Source organism: Humulus lupulus, chromosome 8, assembly GCF_963169125.1.
Source record: "Humulus lupulus chromosome 8, drHumLupu1.1, whole genome shotgun sequence".
NCBI classification, from domain to species: Eukaryota; Viridiplantae; Streptophyta; class Magnoliopsida; order Rosales; family Cannabaceae; genus Humulus; species Humulus lupulus.
This window is the reverse complement of record NC_084800.1, coordinates 165,625,058-165,643,012: the sequence shown is the minus strand read 5'-3', so window position 1 is coordinate 165,643,012 and position 17,955 is coordinate 165,625,058.

Here is a 17,955-nt window from a genome sequence, read left to right as displayed (position 1 = left end):
ATAATGAACTAGGTGACTCAATACACGTTTTTAAGTGGTTCAAAGGTTAAAATCCTTCTACTCCACTATTCAATATTATTCATCCTCTCTGGGTATTTGGTTTACAAAGTATATAGTCCTCCAAAGACTATTTTTTCGAACCCCTATCAACTCCCAGGGTCTCCAGATTTATAGGAGAAGGCACCTGGAAGTTGGTAGGGAGGTCATCCCATGACCTTACCATTTGTCATATCCACTCTGTGGCATTCATGATTAATTCCTAAACCTGACACATAAGTGTGGTCTAATCAGCATGGAAGGATATGATGGGCCGCACGGCCCAACCCATCTGTGGGTGTCTGACACGCACGTTCCTACTGCGTGTCCGAGAAGTCAAAGGGGATATCAGACATGTGATGTCAGATATATGCACGTTTATCTTGCGTGCGTTAACTTCATAAAGGCTCAGAGCTTCCTGGGCTCCTCGTGACACGAACAGCTCGTATTACGAGCTGTTCTCCTGGCGTGGCCTTCAGATACCCCTCTCGAGCTGAGAAGATCCGCCCTGGAAATAGGATCTTCGTCCTGTGGGCACCTCGGACTAAACCTGATTAGTCCGAGGCTCGTCCTGCTAATCAACCCGTGGGAAAATCAGGGCGTACATCTGCCCCCCAAGCTCCTGCTCGTGGTATATGACGTCATGCATAGGAGACCACAGTAGGGGCTTTTAGACTTCCCCCACAACCCTTCGCATTCCATTCTTTTCGCAGGCGTCTGATACGTGGAACATCGTGGGTGGCGACGGTACACTCTACGAGAACCGCATTAAATGGCCTAGCCTACTGACTAGCCGTCGTTTCACATTTCAAATAGAGGGTCTTCCAAGAGCCTTTTACACGTGATCCTCCCCTTGCATAAAGAGGGGGTGGCCACCCTACGCACGGGCCACCCTATCATTCAAAAAATTTCTCATATTTCCTTCTCCATTCTCTGACTTTCCGAAGGACGAAACCCTCATCTCTGCTGCTTTCATCTTCTCCGTTCACGAAGCCTAAGCGTACGAGTTTATTTAAAGCCTTGGAAGCCACTGTACCAACGAAGCTCCTACCAGCGCAGCAATCTCGCTCACTATCCAGCCCTACACTGTAAGTTTTCTGACCCAGTTTATTTTGAAAGCATGCCATTGTAGCTTAGGTAAATTTTTTTACTGTAGCCACATGCAGGGGTTTTCTGGGTTGTGTGGATATGGAGGGTGACGGCCCTTCTTTAGATTAGGGCATGCCTGTTGCAGGAAATCGTTTTAGAATATGGGTTTCAAGGTATTTCTTCAGGGACAATTTCTGGGTAGGACCTTTAGGAATTTTGGGTGCAAAACCGGGTAGCTTAGGGAATACGCCTCAAAAGCGGTTTTGCACGTTTTGCCTATTGAAACTTTCCCCCCAAGGCAAATTTTTACTCTGAGCCCCTTGACACACGAATTACGAGTAACCTGGGATCTGTTGAGGACCCAGGCGCGTGTTCATTGAACCGCGTGGTTCCACTCTCCACGGGCTGGGCTTCCCCCAGCTCGTGTAATTAACACTTGCCTCAGCCTTCTGCTTGGGTCGCCTTTTCTAAAGTGTTTTCTTTTGTTCGATAGGCGACCAGATGGCCCCGAAGAAGAACCTGCCCCAGAAGAACGTGGGAAGCTCGGCCTCTCAACAAGATAAAGGACAGGCGGTGATGCCCAGCTCGCCGATTCCCCACTTTGGCCCGGCCATGGAGAAACAGGCCGAGGTGGCCCCTGACGCGTTTTTCGAGGCGGAGAGAATCGTCTCGAAGATAACCGAGCAGGCCAAGATCACCAAACTCTTCATCACCCACAACATTCCCTTGGGGAAAGCCTCAGTGATTGCCCGACCTGCCGCAGAGGGTGAGCGGAGCTGCACGCTGCTCGATGAATCGTTCGCGGCCTGGAGCGGTGAACATTTCAAGGCAGGGGCCTTCCTCCCCCTGGACCAGTACTTCGCCGACTTCCTGAATTATGTGGGGTTGGCCCCATTCCAGCTCCCTCCCAACTCCTACCGTCTGCTGGCGGGGTTGAGGTATTTATTTCAAAAGCACGAGTGGGAGGTCCCCACTCCTGCTGATATTCTATACTTCTTTTGCCTCAAAGCCAGCCCGGATCAGCGGGGGCGAGGCGACGGGTTCTATTACTTAACCCGATTCCCTAATACAGCGGCGGTCATCGAGCTGCCGAGCCACCCGAATGACTTCAAGGACCAGTTTTTCATGTCAACTGGGTTCCGCAACTGCGATCATCATTACTTTAATCGCCCTCGTAAGTGATCCTTGACCTTAGCCCGCCTTTTAAGGGTTATCTTATTTTAGCCCCCTCCTTATCCCACTTCTGACTTTAACCAATCTTGCAGCCATCTACGCGAGGACCGAGAAGTCCGTGACTCTCGGGGGTCAATACGACACACTGGCGAGCTTGCCCCCCAGTGAGAAAGACTACCGCGCGCTCGTGACCGACGAGACGATGGTATTCTGCAAGCTGATTTCCCCAAATCAGACTTTGAATTTGAAGAGGCTCCGGGGGCCGCCTCCAGCTCGCGACAACAGACCGACCCTCGCGGAGATCGCAGACGACGAAGGCGAGGAAGAGAGTGACGAAGTTCCTCTCGTGAGGAGTAGGAAGAGGACCTTGGAGGTCGCCCAGACGATGGTCGAGGAGAGGGCTCAATCCGGAGCAGCCGCGGGTCCCTCCGGCCAAGGTAATCCTTACTTATTTAAGAATGTAGATAGGGACACTGCAGACCCCCAGCTGGTTAGGTTCAATCCTAGGCAGCTCGTCCATCGTCACCCGAGGAATCCGGACCTGGACACGCTCTTGCTCCATTGTGTTGACCGGCTCGTGCTTGATCACCAAGAGAGTCGGCCTAGGGGTACCGTAGCAGTAGATAACACCTTAGCTTTTAGGTCGATCCTTTTTGAGGAGTATGGGACCAACTTACGCACGTGGCCGACGCTCCAGAGGGGCATCTATGCCCCGGGGATTAGGCAGTATGTAGAAGAGTCCAGCCCCGAGTCGGAACCGGACCTAGAACCTGCGCCAATTCGTGAGATAATCGTCTTAGACTCTTCCAGCTCGGGGGGTAGGGCTCCCTTAGTATTCGCTTATTCATTGCCTTTAAACCTTTTGCCTCTATTTCTGCATGATTGCTACCTTGTAATAACCATGTTTTTTTTTTTGTTCTTGGCAGAAGAGATGTCTCAGCCCGGAGGTAGTCTGCGGGGCGTGGCCTTCAGCGGGAACCCCCCAGCGGGGCCAAGGTTGAAAAGGCTTCGGGAGTCCAAGAGCTCGGCTGGGACCTCCACCAAATCCCCAGCTAAGGAGAAGGAGAAAGCCCTTCCATCCCAGGTCACGGGGGCGATCCTTCCTATTGCCAGGACAGGGCCCATGCCCCCGCCACCCCAACGATCTCCATTAGCCGCCCAGGACGGGGTAATAGAGATCGGGAATCCGGCCGCGGCAGCCCCGGATGTGCGTATCCCAGTCGATCCCCAGGCTCTGGAGAAGATGCTAGAAGCATTCCGGGGTACGGTGTATGAGTCGGCTAGCTATGCCGTCAGCCATTTCTACAATCTCAGGGAGAGGGAGCTCCAGGCCATCGAAACAACAAGCCCGGTCCGAGTTATGGAGTCTTCGATGGACATGACCCTAACGGTAAACTGCCCCATTCTTTTAGAGCTTTAACACTCACACGCCACCTTTTTTTCTTCCAGTTGGTTAATTTATCCTTCCTTTCTTGCAGGGCATTGCTGCCGCATACAGAGGCATTGCTAGGACCAAGGTCCAGCTCGAGGGTTTGGAAGCTGAGCGCCAGACCGCCCTCCAGGAGGCTCAGGAGGCGAGAGACGCGCTGGCGGCCTCTAAAGTCGAGCTAGAGAAGATCCGCTCAAAGAACCGGGAGCTTAAAAACTCCCTGGCCGCATCGCGGACAGATCTCGAGGTAGCCAAGACCGAGACCCAGGCCGCCATGGAAGCCGAGCGGGCCGTTTCAGAGCAGTCCTTGCAGGACCTGTTTTATCACTGTTGGTCCCACAACCCAGATGCGGACTTTTCTTTCATGCCGCCGGACCTCTGGGCGTTCTTGCTGCCGAAGCTCCAAGCCCGCCTAAATAAAGAGGTACCTCCCTCGGAGACTGGAGAGGCCTCTGTCGCGACGGAGCAGGACGAGATCGCGACCTCCAAAGGGCCAACTGATGGGGCTTAGGATACTTCTCTTTAAGTATTTTGAACTATTTTGTTTTCTATTGTAATTTTTTATGAGGTGTTTCCTCCTTGAGACAATTTTCTCAGCAACTTTAACATATATACATATATATATTTTTATGCCTTTTGCTACAATTCATCTCTTTATTTTTATGAACTTAATTCGGGTTAACCGTTATTTATATCCCGGGCTTTTAAAGAAGAGCCGCGGTCAATAAATTTTTGTTAACTTCTAAGTTTTACGACCTGGTTAAAACCAGGAACTTATTTTGAAAACTTAGTTCGCGTCAACTTTTATCCATATCCCGGGCTCTTTAAAGAAGAACCGCGGTCAATAGATTTTAGTTAACTTCTAAGTTTTATGACCCGGTTAAAACCATGAACTTATTTAGAAAACTTAGTTCGCGTCAACTTTTATTCATATCCTGGGCTCTTTAAAAAAGAACCGCGGTCAATAAATTTTTGTCAACTTCTAAGTTTTATGACCCGGTTAAAACCAGGAACTTATTTTGAAAACTTAGTTCGCGTCAACTTTTATCCATATCCCGGGCTCTTTAAAGAAGAACCGCGGTCAATAGATTTTTGTCAACTTCTAAGTTTTATGACCCGGTTAAAACCAGGAACTTATTTTGAAAACTTAGTTCGCGTCAACTTTTATCCATATCCCGGGCTCTTTAAAGAAGAATCGGGGTCAATAGATTTTTGTCAACTTCTAAGTTTTATGACCCGATTAAAACCAGGATAGGACTTAGTTTGTGATAACTCTTATCCATGGATAAAAATTAACACCTAAGTCGTTAAGGAGACCTGGTTATATCCAGGTACCATATGCCCCCCAAGTAACTGGGAAAGGGTCTTTCGCGGTTACTTTAAAGTCATACTTGCAAATAAAGAGAAACATTTGATTTTTATTTATACATGGAAAGTGACCTCCCAGGCCTTACAAGTGGCTCATTGATAGTATTTCTTTAGGTGGGTGGCATTCCATGTCCGCGGGACCGCCCCTCCACCAAGCCGAGCTAACTTATAAGTACCCTCTTTGATGACTTCGATGACCTAGTATGGTCCTTCCCAGTTTGGTCCCAAAACCCCATCTTTGGGATCTTTCCCGGCCAGGAAAACTCTCCTTAGGACCAAATCGCCGACGCTAAAAGCACGTCTTTTGACCTTAGTGTTGAAGTAGCGAGCGATCTTTTGTTGATAATGGGCGAGCTGGAGTTGTGAATCTTCTCGCCTTTCATCCACTAAGTCTAGGGAATGGCATAGGAGCTCGTAGTTCCTGTCTTGGTCGTAGTGCTGGACCCTATGTGACAGAACTTTAACCTCCACGGGGAGGACTGCTTCACTCCCAAAGGTTAGGGAGAAAGGCGTGTGACCCGTGGGAGTCCGATGTGAGGTCCGGTATGCCCACAGGACTTGGGGGAGCTGTTCTGGCCAGATCCCCTTTGCCTCATCTAGCCTTTTCTTGAGGCTCGCCTTTAGAGTTTTGTTGACAGCCTCGACCTGGCCGTTCGCCTGGGGATAGGCCACGGATGAGAAGCTTTTCACAATTCCGTGCCTTTCGCAAAATTCGGTGAACAGATCGCTGTCAAATTGAGTGTCGTTATCGGAGACGATCTTCTTAGGTAGGCCAAATCGACATATGATGCTTTTAACCACGAAGTCTAACACCTTTTTCGATGTTATTGTTGCCAACGGCTCTGCCTCGGCCCACTTGGTGAAGTAGTCAATGGCTACTACGGCGTAACGGACTCCGCCCTTTCCGGTAGGCAGGGCGCTTACTAGATCTATCCCCCAAACGGAAAATGGCCAGGGAGACGAAATCATTTTTAGCTCGATCGGAGGAGCTCGGGCAACCGCAGTGAATCGCTGACACTTGTCGCACCTTTTTACATATGAGATCGAGTCTTTGGACAAAGTCGGCCAGTAATAACCTTGCCTGAGAACCTTAAAAGCCAGGCTTTTCCCCCCAGTGTGGTCTCCACAGAATCCTTCATGAACTTCTTGCAGGATGGCCCTCGCTTCACTTGGAAGAACGCACCGGAGGAGAGGTAGGGAATGCCCACGTCGGTACAACACCCCTTCGACTAGCGTATATCTCGGAGCTTGATAAAGGACCCGCCGCGCATCGTTGCGCCCCTCGGGTAATTTGCCCTCAATGAGATACTCAATAATGGGAGTCATCCAGGTCGGCCTGATGTCAATCATTTCAATTTCTGCCCGATCCCCGTCTATGTTAGGATTCTCCAAGAACTCAACTGGCACCAACCCTAGAGTTTCTGTCTCGCCCGAGGTGGCGAGCTTGGCGAGAGCATCTGCGTTGGCGTTCTGCTCCCGAGGTATCTGTTCGATTGACCCTCGAACAAACGCAGACAGTTCGGACTTTACTTTTGCCAAATAGGCGGCCATCTTGGGCCCCTGCGCCTGATATTCGCCTAGAACCTGGTTCACCACGAGCTGGGAATCGCTGAAGCATTGGACAGAGCTCGCCTTTAGCTCACTAGCTATCCTAAGTCCAGCCAACAAAGCCTCGTACTCTGCCTCGTTGTTAGACGCCTTGAACCCGAACCTTAACGCCGAGTGGAATCTATGTCCCCCTGGGGATATCAGAATGATTCCGGCCCCGGAGCCGTTCTCGTTAGATGAGCCATCAACGAAGATCTTCCACGACGAGTGGGGAGAGGCGACCTGAGGTGAGTCTCCTGATGGAATTCCTTGGAATCCCGTGCATTCCGCCACGAAGTCGGCCAAGGCCTGACTTTTTATGGTAGTTCGGGGAGTATAGAAAATCTCGAACTAACTGAGTTTGACCGCCCACTTTAGCAAGCGTCCCGATGCTTCAGGCTTTTGCAAAACTTGCCTTAAAGGCTGATCGGTCATGACGTGTATAGAGTGGGACTGGAAGTATGGCCTGAGCTTTCGCGAGGCCGTGATTAGGCAGAACGCCATTTTCTCCATCATTGGATATCTTGATTCAGCTCCGAGGAGTCTCTTGCTGATGTAATAGACCGGCTTCTGAGCCTGGTCCTCCTCTCGCACTAGAACGGCACTAGCTGCGTCCTCAGTGACGGCCATGTAGAGGAAAAGAGGTTCTCCTACCTTGGGTTTTGATAGCACAGGCGGTTCAGCCAAATGCGCTTTCAGGTCGAGGAATGCGCTTTCGCACTCCACTGTCCATTCGAATTTCTTGTTTCCCCGGAGCAGGTTGTAGAAGGGTAGACACTTATCGGTCGACTTGGAGACGAACCGGTTCAGTGCTGCCACTCTTCCTGTGAGGCCTTGGACGTCTTTCCGCGACCTGGGGGAAGGAAGCTCGAGTAGTGACCTGATCTTGTCGGGGTTTGCCTCGATTCCTCGGGTATTGATTATGAAACCCAGGAATTTCCCCGATGCAACACCGAAAGTGCACTTCTGAGGGTTGAGCCTCATGCCATATTCTCGCAGTATGTTAAAACATTCTTCCAGGTCGGCAACGTGGTTGCTGGCAGTCTTTGACTTGACAAGCATATCATCGACGTACACTTCCATGTTTTTCCCGATCTGGTCCGCGAACATTCTGTTCACTAGCCTTTGGTAGGTAGCTCCGGCATTCTTCAGACCAAACGACATGACCTTATAACAATAGACATTAGTTGGGGTCATGAAGCTGGTATGCTCCTGGTCTGCCGGATTCATCGCGATCTGGTTGTAGCCTGAGTACGCGTCCATGAAGGACATGAGCTCGTGCCCCGCCGTGGCATCCACCAATTGATCGATCCTTGGCAATGGAAAGCAATCCTTGGGGCAGGCTTTATTCAGGTCGGAGAAATGGAAAGCAATCCTTGGCAATGGCTCGAAGGTCGCCTCCCTGGGTAGTATGGTGACTTTGTGCCGAACTTAGCCGCTGGCGCAGGTCTCCTCCCGAGAGATCACTCCGTCCACTACCGGTCCAGTGCCTCCTGCTGGACAGGCTCGGGGTGCGTCTTTGGCGTCTATGACCTGATCCTTCCTCCGGCACCCTGCCGCGCCAGGAGGGTCCAGCTGACGGCGGGCCCCTTCTGCTATTCCCGTAGGTCGGGATGTCTCAGACGGGCTGAGGAGACGGATATCTGATGGGAGAAGGAGGATGCCTAACCGGAGAGGCGATCCTAGTGCCGTCCGGACAGACTAAATTTGGTGGGGGCCTCTCGGCCCTACCAGCTTGCTGGTCCCGCGCTGGGTGAGCTGGACGAGGAACTGGATGTCCTTTGGGGACGGCCCGACGTCTCTGGCCCTCCTCGGGAATTTCCCCGATCTCTTCTGGGCGCTCTCGAGGGAGGCTGAGAACTAGGGGTTGACCTCCTAACCGAACGGCTGTACTGCTACTGTCCGGTCCGAGGCATTTCCCTGAGGTTTGCCTCCTGATGGTGTGATGAAGGGGTGGAGTTGGCTGCAGGAAGTCTACCCGAACGGCTATGCCTGGACCGATTACTCTGGTGAGACTTAGGAGCCTCGCCTTGCCTCTCTCCAACGTTACCGTTGGTTGTGAGAGGGGGTAGTCGGCTCAGAATATCCTGGATTTGCTGACCAGCTGCTGCTAACTGGCTCCTCAGCTGAACATTCTCCATCTCCACCGTAGAATAATAACATGGATTCGGATTAGGCGGCCGGGGCGCTGAACTACCAGTGTCGTCTTGGCCCGCCGGCTGCTTTCCCAGCCTCTGCTAGACTTCAGGAGCTTGCTCATCAGGGATGGCAACCTGGTGGGCCTCCTGCCCATCATGCTGTTCTGTCTCGTTACCATGCCTGGATCGAGTGGTCACCATAGTTGGATGTCTGCGGTAGTACTAATCGAACTTGCTCTCAATGAAAGCACCAAACTGTTGACGCGGTTCTTCGGCAATAGGTAATTACGAGAATAAGAGAAAGAGATTAACACTCAAGGTAGAACCGTCACAGATATGAAATCTTATATAATGAACTAGGTGACTCAATACACGTTTTTAAGTGGTTCAAAGGTTAAAATCCTTCTACTCCACTAGTCAATATTATTCATCCTCTCTGGGTATTTGGTTTACAAAGTATATAGTCCTCCAAAGACTATTTTTTCCAACCCCTATCAACTCCCAGGGTCTCCAGATTTATAGGAGAAGGCACCTGGAAGTTGGTAGGGAGGTCATCCCGTGACCTTACCATTTGTCATATCCAATCTGTGGCATTCATGATTAATTCCTAAACCTGACACATAAGTGTGGTCTAATCAGCATGGAAGGATATGATGGGCCGCACGGCCCAACCCATCTGTGGGTGTCTGACACGCACGTTCCTACTGCGTGTCCGAGAAGTCAAAGGGGATATCAGACATGTGATGTCAGATATATGCACGTTTATCTTGCGTGCGTTAACTTCATAAAGGCTCAGAGCTTCCTAGGCTCCTCGTGACACGAACAGCTCGTATTACGAGCTGTTCTCCTGGCGTGGCCTTCAGATACCCCTCTCGAGCTGAGAAGATCTGCCCTGGAAATAGGATCTTCGTCCTGTGGGCACCTCGGACTAAACCTGATTAGTCCGAGGCTCGTCCTGCTAATCAGCCCGTGGAAAAATCAGGGCGTACAGAGAGGTTAGCCAATTGACTGACTACTATCTCTAAATCCAAGGTAGCAAGGTCGGCACGTAACTGCTACGAAATCTCTTTCACTATTATCATGTAAGCTCTTGTCTTTCGACTCAATGCATATGCCACCTTGTTTGCTTTTCCTGGGTGGTATAGAATGCCACAGTCGTAGTCGTTGAACAACTCCAACCATCGACACTATCTCATATTCAATTCCTTCTGAGTGAAGAAATGCTTCAGGCTTTTATGATCAATGTAGATGTTGCAGTGTATCCCGTACAGGTAGTGCCTCTAAATTTTTAGTGCGAAAACCACCGCTGCCAGCTCCAGGTCATGAGTGGGACAGTTCTTCTCGTAATTCTTTAGCTGTCAAGAAGCATAAGAAATTAATTTTCCATGCTGCATCAGCACTGCCCCCAACCCTTGGCCTAAGGCATTGCTATAAATAGTATATCCCTCTGTGCCGTTAGGGATTGTCAGCACTAGGGCAGTCGTCAATCTTGTTTTGGGCTCCTGAAAACTCTTTTCGCACTTGTCAGTCCATTCATACTTGATGTTTTTGTGGGCGAGGGCAGTCATTGGTGCGACTATTTTGGAAAATCCTTCCACAAATCTTCAGTAATACCCCGCTAACACAAGAAAACTTCTAACCTCATGAGCATTTTTAGGAGGTTTCCACTGCTTAACAGCTTCTATCTTGGCGAGATCTACCAAAATTCCTTCTCCTGACACTATGTGCCCAAAAAAACTAACTTTCTCTAGCCAGATTTTGCATTTAAAAAACTTAGCGTAAAGCTTTTCATCTTGCGGATGCTGGAGGACCAGTTCCAGATGCGTTGCATGCTCTTCTTGGCTTTTTGAGTATATTAGAATATTGTCAATGAACACGACGACGAACTTATCCAAATATTCGTGAAATACGCGCTTCATCAGATCCTTGAATGATTCCGATGCATTGGTTAGTCCAAAGGACATCACTAAGAACTCGTAGTGACCATAGCGTGTTCTAAAGGGCGTCTTTGGTATATCTGTCTCCTTAACCTTGAGTTGATGGTAGCCTGATCACAGGTCTATTTTGGAGAATATCGATGCTCCTTAAAGTTGATCGAAAAGATCGTCAATCCTGGGCAAGGGATATTGGTTCTTAATCGTCACTTTATTCAGCTCCCGATAGTCAATGCACATTCTCATCGAGCCATCTTTCTTCTTCACGAATAAGATCGGGGCTCCCCATAGAGAATGGGTTGGCCTTATGAACTTCTTGTCCAGTAACTCTTACAGCTGCTACTGCAACTCATTGAGTTCAGCTGGTGCCATCCTGTAAGGAGTCTTTGAGATCGGTGCAGTTCCTAGAATCAACTTTATTTCAAACACGATCTCTCGGTTTGGTGGAATCCCTGGGAGATTTTCAGGAAATACCTCGGGAAACTTGTACACAACCGGTACATCAGAAGGTTGTTGACCCGTCTCTTTATCCTTATACACTATGTTTGTAACGCCCCAACTCCTGGGACCGTTACGGTGTGCCTTGTAAACAGTGCTAAACTTGCTAATCGAGTCATTTGGCCAAAATCGTGATCTAAGTATGATTAGCGGTTTAGGGATTAAACATTTTGGTTAAGATGTAACGTTTCACTAGAACGTTTAATATATACATTGGGATCCCGAAAATATAAATTTCAGAGTTTATTACAGAAAATATTTACAACAGGCCATTCTAAGCGGCAAAACAGGGTTCAACCCTAGTTCCACTTTAAACCTCGGCCATGGCGGTCGAGCAGCTACATATGTACACGTCATCACCTAAGCTCTCCAACTCAAGGATGGTCCAGCTTCCTCTTGCGTTTACCTGCACCACATAGCACCCGTGAGCCGAAGCCCAGCAAGAAAACATAACACTATACATAAGCATTATTAAATGATTATCGTTATAATCAAACGGAGCATAAAGCTTCCAAACCAATGAGTAAACATCACATAATTCTAGCGGGAGAGTGGCTGTTAAGTAAGCCACCAGCCTCCAAGCTCTCTTTTCTAGCGGGAGAGTGGCTGTTAGGTAAGCCACTAGCCTCCAAGCTCTGTTTTCATTCATCAACCCTCAGGGTCGGTCAGGCATTAATGCTCCTTGAGTCATTCAATGCTAGCAGTATATTAGATCTAATCTCCGTTGGCTTGCGTGAACCACGCTAAGACCATTCTGACTAATCAGTCAGCGCTATGTGACCAGTGTCCAGTATCACCGCCGAACTTGACTAATTAGTCACAGCTTCACAGCTGGTACTAACACCTTTGCCAATTCTGGGTGACCAGTGTCCAGTATCACTGCCGAACTTGACTATTCAGTCACAGCTTAACAGCTGATACTAACACCTTTGCCAATTCTGTCTGACGATTCAGTGCAACGTGACCAGTGCCCAGTACCACTGCCGAACCTGACTAGTGAGTCACAGCTGATACTAGCACCTTTGCCAAACCTGACTAATTAGTCAGTGCCATGCACAAGTAAGCAATGCTGTCAATATGTATCATATGCCAATTATCCAAGAATAGGGCATTTAGCATGCTTACTAAACAGTTGCTAGCATAATCATGGTCATGCACAAACTCAGAGACTCAAGCTCTGGCCAATCTCATATTCATCATTCATGGCATGCCCTAATCACATGTTTCTCGTGCATCACATGCATCACACTTAATCACCCAGCATGCTTCATTAATAATCATATGCAAATGGGCAAGATCGCCAAGCATTCATTATGCTATCAATGTTTACATTTAAACATCCAACATGCATCAATCATAGCCATGCATGTCACATACGGGGTGCAGTTTTCTTACCTCGGGTTCGAGCGAGAATTAATAAAAGAAACGACCTTTGAGAACGATCAGCTTTTAATCCTTTAGCGGTCACCTAGTCATCACCAAACATATGGGATACCATTAATAAAATGAACAATAAAATGTCCCCAAACCAAAACCTAACCTCCGGGACCTCAAATACTACTCAACCGGGTAGTAGGTTCAACCCCGAGGCCTAAAGCTTGAATCCCCAAGCTAAAAACCCCATTATGGCAAAAATGACCTTAAGGGCCGCGGCCCTCCTTGGCCATGCCGCGGCCCGCCCCCCAGACAGAGGCGCCCAAACCCTGTTTACACCAAGGGCCGCGGCTCTCCCTGGCCATGCCACGGCGCAACCCCTATTTCAGCCAAGATGACAACTCACACACCAGAATGTCCCCTGCATTTTCCCTTAGAACCAGTCCCTTAAACCATCTCTAAACCTCCTCCAAACACATAATTAAACCCCCAAATAACACCCTTAACTCACCCTCATCAAACCCCAATCAAAACAACACAAAACCCCCCTTTGATTCACACTTCCAACATCAAAAACCATGAATTAAAAACTAAAACAAAAACAGAGCAACACCTGAAACCAAAGGCTAAAACTCACCTTGAAACTGGTCTTGAACCTCCCTTACAAGCTAAACCCAGTCTCCAACCCAGCCTTTAAGTTTCCCTAGCTTGAAACTCCATCAAGAACTCAAAACCCTCAAAGGAGAAGTGAAGAAGGTGATGTACGGGAAAGGAAGAAGCAAACCTCTGTTTTTGCTCTGTCCTTCTACAGCCCTCCTATGTTATATATATCCAAAACCCAAAATGACCAAAATACCCTTAAGCCAACAAAAGCCTCTAAACCATTTCAAGGGTAAAATTGGTCCTTTCCGCCTATCCCGTTAATCATAATTAACGCTTCCCAATACCCACTAATCTCCACATTCTTAAATACCAATAAATCATATCCCATTACCCTTTAATTCCCGGTAATTCTCTAATCATTAAATTCACCCCGGGACTCACCCCGAGCCCCGAACTTAAACCCGTTATGACTAGACCGAACACTTACATCTCATGTCGAAAAGCTCGAACCAATCCACCCTATAATGTGGCTATATTAATTAATCTCAACCATGCACCCAAAATATACAATTACACTCACAGTGGCCAAATTACCAAAATTCCCTTGCATTTAAAATATAAGCCCATATGCATGCATTCACCATCATATAATAATATAATTCATATAAACATGCATATAATCATTAGATATCATAATAAATCAATTATGGCCCTCCCGGCCTCCTAATCAAGGTCCTAAACCTTATTAGGAAATTTGGGGCATTACAATGTTTGCCAGAAAACCGATGCATCCGTCACTCAACATTTTTCTCCCCTTCATCGCAAAAATCATGTGGCACTTCTTTTCTCTTGACGTACCCTTGAACTCGAATGGTTCTTTTACCCCTAGGGTAAATACCACTTTTCTATGCTTGCAATTGATAACGACTCCATATCTGGTTAACCAATCCATCCCAAATATGACATCGTATTCATGTAGGTCCAAGACTAACAGATCCACCGTCAGCTCATGACCTTCAACCCAAACTAGTACGGCTCTAACCCATGTTCGCACCAGCATATCCTCTCCTGAAGGCAAAGATACCCCACAAATAACAGGCATAGGCTCAGGCATTCTATTTAATTTTTTCACAAAGGATGCAGATACCAAAGAATGTGATGCACCAGTATCCATTAATGCATATGTCGAGGTTTGGGCGATACAAATCTGACCGACACCATATCAGATGGTCCAGCTCCTTTGTCGCTTTGCGTAAGCGCATAAACTTGAGGTGGAGCTCCAATTTGTTTCTGCTAGTCATTTATGTTGCCCTTGGCTGGCATTCGACACTCTTGAGCAAAGTGCCCTGGCTTTCCACAGTTATAACATACCCCACACTCGCCCCGATGGTGTCGGTTACACTTGTTGCACAATGCCCATTGTTCAAACTCACGTCTCGACTATTTTTTGGGACTAGCCATTGCCTTATTGGGAGGTCCCCCTTTTCTTTTGTTATTTCCCCAGCATTCGACCTTGTGCCTCTTGGATTGTTTGTCCTCCCCGAGTTCTGCCCAAACCTCAGGTTGAACTTTCCTCTTAGGCCATTCTAATTGGCTTGAAATTGTCCGGGGTTGTTGGGAGTGTACCTCTTGTCTTTATTCTTATGTGGTTCTGGCTTGTCCGACACGGCCCAAGACTCTTGGCGAAGAGCCCGTTCCATAGCTTCGACATACGTTTCTGGGCCAGTCCTACCAATGTCTACACACTTGGAAATGTCTCTGCACATGCCCTTCATAAAACTCCAGATCTTATTCTCTTCAATTTTCATGTGGTTCTTTGCGAACTTAGACAGCTGGTCAGATTTTCGAACGTAGTCCTGCATGCTCGATGTTCCCTGCTTCAGATTAGTGAACTCATTCACTTTGTGCTCGATCACTGCCTTACTAAAGTACTTGCCATTGAACGAGGTCAAGAACTCTGGCCATTCCATCTCGGAAACATTATGCTCTTTCTTGGTTGTGTCCCACCAGATGCAGACATCTTTTCTCAGCATATAGGTCGTCCAAACTATCTTTTCTCTCTCAATAGTTCCAATGAAGTCGAAGATCCTTTACAAGATACTGATCCATTCCTCTGTCATTGATGGGTCAGTGGTCCCCTCGTACATAGGTGGAATTTGGTTGCCGAACCTTTCTGATATAGGTTTTGCTCGGGCAACTCTTGGTGCTTCTATTGGCAGTACATGTTGCTCAACGACAACCTGTGGGCCATGGTTCTGTTCTTCATTATTTTCAGGTGTTATTTCGTTGTTCTAAGCATTATTGGGTGTCATGGGGAGTCATCCCAAAAGGGTGTTAAACCATTCAGCTTGGAGGGTATCATAGTCCTCCTGTCTCTTTTGCCCTCTTTCAATTTGGGCTCCATGCGTCTCCACTAGCCTTTGCAGATTATTCATCTGCTTGGTTATCTCGCAAACTCTAGCAGCTTGGTTTGAAGCTCTAGCAGCAAGTGCAGCCTGGCCCCGGCCAGCAGCACCACTTCCTTTCTAAGCTCTTGTCCTTGCCATTTTTGTTTGATTTAAAATAAAAAAGCTCCTAACGCATAGGGACGAGAAGTTAATACCAATGTAGATTACCTTTTTCCTTTCGGTAGCCACCACAATGTGAAAGATCTCTAATTGAGTTGCCAGATTTGGTTCCTACTGTACTCTTTGTCCTCGGCCTCGACCCCTTCCTCTGCCTCAGCCATGACCTGCATCTTGGTCAACGGCCGCTCTCTCGGCTGGGTCTGGTAGAATAACAGCTCGACCTACCCTGACTCGAGTGTTAGGCACCATCGCAAGTCTTTATACCACAATGTAGGGTATGGAATAATACTAACCTAGCAATAAATGAGCATACCAATTTTGCTCATAAACAAGAAAGAAGAACCATAATGATTCGACTCAAAATAGGTAGTCATAATATTCAAGGATATAACCTAGCAATACAAAATGATCATTAAAGATCATGCCATAGGATTTTAGTTAACAGGACGATAAATCCAAAAAGAGATCCCTAACTACACGTTGGGTTTCTACATCTGCCTGCTACAACTACACCAAAGTCCTACAACCAAGTAGGTTTGCTAGGTCTTAAGAAAAAATATCAACAAGACTCTCACAGCATTACCAAATTAGGCTATCCATCAGGATATCCAGCTTTATGTCGGTATCCTCGTCCGGCTTCTCAGGATCCTCCTATGCATCGAGGTATGCTATCAACCACGGAGATAGGACAATCCATGACCCAAACGCTAGCTCGATTTGCATACGGAAGTCATCCCGTGTGTCACGAACCAGCCACCAACGTCTGTGACGAAACCATATCTGTGTTGAGCCTCTCAAATAAGTGCTAGAATATCGCACTCTTCATCGCTTGGGTGTGTTGGCTCTATCAAGGAATTATATCATGTAATGAGTCCATTTCCAAATGACACACTGATGGTGTTGATCGTACTCGAAGTGGCGGGGAACCTCATTGTGAAATATTCTATAATATTTAATCCCGGGCGTAGGGATCTCGGGTAGGTTTCCTATCACAAGGTCACCTTTATCAGGTATATTGGCCATAACCTACAATTTATAGAATTGAGGTAAATAAAAGAAAAACAACACACTAAAAGAAGAGACAGTACTTACAGTGAATGTCGGTCTATCTTTGCAAAATGTACATGTGGGTTGTCTACAGAACCGGCTAAACTCGAACTCTGATACCAATTGTAACATCCCAGATTTTTCAAACTTGATAATGCGGAAATATAAACGTTTTCATGTAACAAAATGTTTCTAAAACCCGTATAAAAAAAACTTTTTAAAAGTCGTATGGCCATACTTAATATTTAATACAGACATAGTTTATGAAGAGTAAACTGAGCTTATTTTATGAAAATAAAACAACATTTCCAAAAATAAAACAGCTTCCCATAAGGTCAGTCCACATGTACATCCCCAAAGTAGACTCCAGCACTCACTGTTCTGCTTTGCCCTTGTTCTTACCTACAATAGGAAACAACTAAGTAAGAGAAAACACTTAGTAAGTTCAACTTTAAAACAAAAGCATGCAGAGAAGACAGATGGTCACTAACCAAGTTACTGTCCACTGATAACAATAGCTCACAAAATTAGCGTTTCAGATCCATCTGGACCGTACGCAATCAATTTCAAGAACACAAAAGCGTCCTGGCAAACTTATGGTTATGCTTGATAACCAATGGCAAACTATTTCATATAAATAGATAAATCAATGCACTCAGAAAATCCCAAAGCAAGTAGATATAATATATCACAATATAATTTGAGACCAACGCTCAACAATTTCCAACAATTTGGGCGTATCACACCCTCCAACAAATTTGCTAATGAGTAGGGGAGAACCGAGTCTCAACACTAAGATCTAGCCAATAAATATTCCCATCAAGGGTAACTATCAAGTTACTTAGGGCATCGCTACTTATCCAAGAGTAAATCCCTCACAATTGTAACCATTAAGTTACCAAGGGCATCACTACTTATCCAAGAGTAAATCCCTCACATCGGTAACCATCAAGTCACCTAGGGCATTGCTACTATTCAAGAGTGTAATCAAAGTTACACGAGTATACAAAGACTTCTATGTTAATCAGTGGTGTTGGTAAGCAGTTGCCCCTAGGGTGTTCAACCTCACTCAAACTTGGCAACCCCTAGTTTCTGTAGGCACTCTCACCGAA